Below are 5,641 nucleotides of genomic sequence, written 5' to 3'. Positions count from 1 at the left end.
GATTCAAAGTTTCATATCAGAGAGCCAAAGGAGCCACTGAACCACTCTATTATATGAACCAAGGAGGCCACATGAACCTAAATCCTATTAGCAGGAACTGCAAGGGACACCCGAGACCTATTATGACCCCTATCAAGCCACTTTCATGCCTTCTTGGGGTCCCCCTGCTCATCCTTCCTGGTTCACACCTCCTCCTTGTTCCTTCACAGATCCATATTATGCCCAACCAGTTGCTCATTCATGTCACTCTTATGCTCAGCCACAGCCTCAGTGGAATGCACCTTATCAGGAGTGGAGGCACTCAGTACAACTCTCCTGCTCATTGTCCTCCACCACCTGCTCATCCACAACCATCGCCTCCTCCTCCAAGGCAACCCCAAATGCCTACCAACCACAATGCCATCCATCTCCATCTCAATTTCACACCTCCACTCAACCACCCATACCATTTCCAAAGCCATACAATGGGTAGTAGCTCAACCCAATTGCAAAGCTGAGGCACAACATGTGCAAATGACTTCTTTTGAGCTCAATGATGTTCACCTTAGCTCAGGAAAAGCATTGCAAAAAAGAGATCATCTTGAAAGCATTGAAGGACCAAAGGAAAAAGAAGGTTCCAAAGAGGAGATCAAAGAACCATGGGCTGCACTTGATGAAGAGAAGAGATCTAAATCAGAGATCGAGAGAGTTCCCTCATGGTTATCATCAAATCCTCCATGTACTCAAGAGAAAGATCAACAAAAAGAGGAAGATCAGAAGGTCATGATAGAAGGTGACATGAAGAATGATCCAGATCAGCAAAAGAACCAAGGATATCAAAGCTATATTGAGATATGGTTTCAGAAGGTCACTAAGTTGCAGCAGTACTTTCTTCCTCAGCTTTGTTTGATCCCTTCAACGCCAGATCATTTGGTCTCTGAGATCTGGATACCTATCCAAGCATGCATTTCGAGCCTCCACATCATTTTTTCTCTAATCTCGATGTGCACATGGCTCCATTGGAAGTATTCTTATACTTGAAAATGATTTTGTTTTTCAAGTAGGGTAGGGTAGAAAAAAGAAAAAAAAAAAAAAAAAAAAAAAAATGAAAAAAGAGGAAAATAGAAATCTAAGGTGAAAACCTCCTCGGAGGCGCCTTAGATTGGCTCATTGATTGAAAACCTCCATGAGGCGGTCAATGGGTTGGAAAAAAAAAAGAGAAAAGAGAATAAGATCTCTGGGTGAAAACCTCCCTTGGAGGCGCCCAGGGCAGGCAATTAGGGTGAAAACCTCCATGAGGCGCCCTAGTTGTTTTTCAAAAAAAAAGAGAAAAAGAAAAAAAATAAAAATAAAACTAATCTCCATTGGCTAATTGCAGGTTGCAAGAAGTACGTTTCATGACAGGAGGAGCACTCAAATCAAGGTCAAAGGAATTTCTTGTGCCTTCTACAGGAAGCTCTGTATTTCTACAGGAAACATCCTGTAGAACCTTTGGACGAGCCAAATCCAATTTCAAAAGTGAATCTAATGGTGGGAATCTATTGATTAGGCCTACAAGCACTTGTGTGTCCATCCCTTGCCTTCATCCATCACTTTTTCCACCTCCTTGTGCTTCTCATTGTGCTTCTACAGGAACTTCCTGTAGAAATTGTGGGAAACTAGACATGCATTTCAAAAAGTGGTTTGGCAAACATGGTAGCTTCCTCAAGGGTTCAGAAGCATCCTGCACTTTTCAAACTCCTCCTCCATCATCTCCATACCTGCATCACAGCCCAAGCTCAGTTTTTCCTTCCATGCAAACACTTGAAAAAGGCCTTGAAGCAAAAATACCTAGAACAAAATTTGTTTTTGCCATAACTTGAAAACCATGCATCCATTTGACAAACCGTTTTATGGGGAATTGTACAAGGTTGATGACAACATGCCTGAGCAGTTTCATGCAATTCCAGTGCACGGTTTCCAAGAAATCAGCCTCCATCACCATCAGCAATTTTTGCATTTTATCCATATCCGTGCATCCGTTTTAAAACTTGTTTCATGGGGAGATGCACATGGGTGATATTAGCCTACCCCAGCAGTTTCAGCCAATTCTGATGCACGGTTTCCGAGAAATCGAGCTCTAAAATCTTCAGCCATTTTCCATTTTTCTCGAAATCCGTGCATCCATTGATCACGATTTTTCTATGGGAGATGAATAATGATGATAGGAACATGCTCACCGAGTTTCAGATCAATCCGCTTCACCGTTTGGGAGAAATGGCGAAAACACGTTTTGGTCCTGTGAAAATTCAATGGCAGCAGTTTGAGGGTGCAGATCTGAACGTGGAAATGAACTCTTGTTGCATGCATCTAGCCAGAGGACACTTGCACAAGGAAACCAGCCATGAATCAGCAACCAAGCCATCATGCAACCATAAAATCAAATGCATGCAGCAATGACAGCCCACAACAGCTCACGTCAGCCATTCAACTTCGAGGTATGTGACTGATCTCATTCTTCTATTGCATAGATTTAATTTGAAAACTGCATAAATTGATGGGATGGTGGAATTAAGCCATGAATGGAATAAGTTTAACCCGACATCCAGTCCTCTAGCACTCATGAAAAATCACGTAGCATGCGTGGATAGTCATTCACGTGGAAGTTGAGAAACACAAGCAATGGTAGATGTGTTGAACTCCAGTGAACAGGGCATCAGTTGATTAACAAATAGAAGACATGCAGTTCATAACATCACTTCAGTTCGAAAAAAGCCAGCGCGCATGTTTTTTTGCCACCTCACCACAAATCACGCAGTAATTCAAGGGACGCTCGGCTGAAACTCTCACCACTCTTTGTTCAACTGCAGTCAACTGAAGCGCATGTCCACCATTTCCAGATCAGTTAACCAATGGTGCTCTACCAATTTCTGCCTTTTATTCTCGAGATCTCTTCAGTTCCTTAAAAAATTCCCGCCTGTCGCACTCTACAGGCGTTTCTACAGGAAGTCGTCTACAGGAAAGGCAGAGAACAGCTCTGCGGAAGGAAAACCCAGAATTTTCGTTGAATTTGGAGCTCCAGACGAGATACTGTGATTGTCTGCATGAAAGCTTGGGTTGCAGAACCTTGATATCAATTGGAGGATGACCTTGAGAAAGGGGTCTATCACCATATTGTTGGCTTGTTTTAGATGTTGTGACTAATTTCAGCAGGACCAACAAATACAAATGGCCTATTAACATTTTGGGAACTTTATCACTTCCTTTTCAAGAAAAATATCACAAGTTCAATTCCTTTACTTCCTATTTCATAAGAAGGCATTCTTGCACCTTTGATGCTGAAAATTCAAGGATGTCCAGTGTTTGGTCTTCTTTAAGTTCTTCGATGTTTCAAGTTTGAAGTGAAAAACCGGTTATCAAGCATCCAAAGTATTAGAAAGATGACGGTTGATGATGAAAATTCAGTATATGTTGGTGGCCTTCCATATGATTCTACTGAAGATTCCATTCAAAGGGCCTTTGAGATTTATGGCACTATTATTGCAGTAAAGGCTCTATCCAGATATTCATATTCTAGATTTGCCTCATCATGCATCCTTATCCGAGATAGTTGGGCTTCTACACATGTGAATTTGACATCAATACACATCTCTTCTCAAAACGATTATTGCTTATCAACGGGAGTTTTTTTTGCTCTAATATCGCTTTAGTCCGGCAACATATGGCTTATCTTTATTTGAAACGTGATACTTCTGGGCTTTCATCGATATATGTATACTTCATTACTGTTGTAATTGTGCATTATTGGGACTCTATTCTCGGCTTGAAGAGTGCAGCGGTGTTATTGTTGGACCTAATCAGATATTGGTCAGGTCCACTGGTGGTCCCTGGTGCCAGACCTAATATCAGAGGCATCATACACTGCATTATAAGGAATTATCAAGGTGCCAATGTTTCAGGAAAACTTGGGCAGTAGACCTAATTGTCAAGCTTTATTGTTTGTGATCATTACTGTCTGGATTGTGATAAATTCTATGCGGAGAGCCTGATGATTGTGAATGACCGAGAGTTTGGGGGTAAATGCTATGGATTTGTCACTTTTACTAATCCCAGAGCTGCAGTTAATGCAATCAATGACATGGATGGAAAGGCAATTGGTGGGAGGACTGTAAGAGTGAATGAAGTAAAGAGTAAGTCATCAAGGGCCACATTTGCTCGAGAAAATCACTTTAGGGACAGGATCAGAGATAGAGACAGAGACAAAGTACAGGAGGAGAATGAGCTGCTGAAACAGTAGTTACAGCTATAGGGAAGTCATAACGAAGATAGGCCCTCCATTTTGGGAGAACAACAACAGCAAGAAGGGCCTCCAGCAGACAAGGAAACATCTGATGAACAGCAGAGAGAGGACAAGCAGGCTAAGACAGTGCCGACTGTTTCTACAGGAAGACAGAGAACAGTTAGCAGACTGTTTCTACAGGAAGCTAGCAGACTGTTTCTACAGGAAGTTAGCAGACTGTCTCATCTACAGGACAGACCTGTTTCTACAAAAGAAGCCAGAACTGTCTCTACAGGAAGTTTGAAAAAGAAGAAAGCAACGAGTCAAATCGGTCGAGATGTTAGCCAAAAGAAGCCACCAGGCCATCAAAGATGAGGAGAGAGATTGGTTGCTCAGAGGATGAGCAACACTTTCAGTAGGGGGGTGATGATGAGCCCCAAAAATGTACAATTATTGGGCTCATTCAACCTCCTAATTTGACTTAATCCACCATTCTCATTAGTTTATTGCATGTTTTGATTATATTTATGTTAATAGAGTGAATTTGGTTAGTCATTATGCCAACAAGTCTAATGGGTGCTTTGTGTAGCCTTTTTGGTCAACTTGGAGACAAAATTGAAGGTCTTAATGAGCACTGGCAGCCAAATTCGTGGGGAGAACAAGCTAGAGGATTTGTAGGAGGTGTCCCCTCATTTATGGGCCCTTACCTCGAATTCTCCACCATCAGCTCGGAGTTCAAAGGCCACCAAATCAATGAGCACAAGGGCAGCCAAGCAAGTCAAGTAGGACTGTTGTTAACTACAAGTCTTGGGCAGCCAAGTCCCTAAATTTTAGGAGGACTGTTGGGTCCTCAAATTGTATAAATAAGAGGGCTTAAGACCTCATTTCAGTTAGTCAATTTGGTTAGCCAGTTAGTCATTTTGTTTTAGCCATTAGTTAGCTAGTTTGTAGTTCGATTTTTATGCAATAGATTAGCTTTGCTTTCAGCTCATGTTCAAGTTCTTCTTGTGGACAGTTTTGATGTAACTCTTCATTTCTTGATCAATAAAGATGAATCCAGCTTTGCACCAGCTCTAAATCTCTCTTAGGAGGCTGTAGCTCTTGGGGTTGGGCCCATCTCAAGCGCCCAATACCTCCTTTGTTTATCTTTATGTGTTGCTGCGTTCTTCAAATAAAATCTGCTCTTTAGATCTTGCTTTGTTATTTTGGTCGTTTTTGTTGGTTAAAGTAGCTTTTTATGTTTGGAATCGATTGGTAGGAGTTTGTCATGCATTTAGATCGTTCGGAATGTTCTTGCTCACGTGATGTACATGGTTCTCTTTCCAAACAAGGCTGCTGTTTATTCATTTCATTGACAGTTAGATTAAGTTAGCTAGGACTTAGTTTGTTTGCAAGAATTCATTG

The sequence above is a fragment of the Pinus tabuliformis genome, chromosome 9 (genome assembly GCF_031772625.1).
Source record: "Pinus tabuliformis cultivar Carrire ecotype Pingquan chromosome 9, CPIR1, whole genome shotgun sequence".
Lineage (NCBI taxonomy): Eukaryota > Viridiplantae > Streptophyta > Pinopsida > Pinales > Pinaceae > Pinus > Pinus tabuliformis.
The sequence above is the reverse complement of the archived record's forward strand: the minus strand, read 5'-3'. Positions refer to the sequence as shown.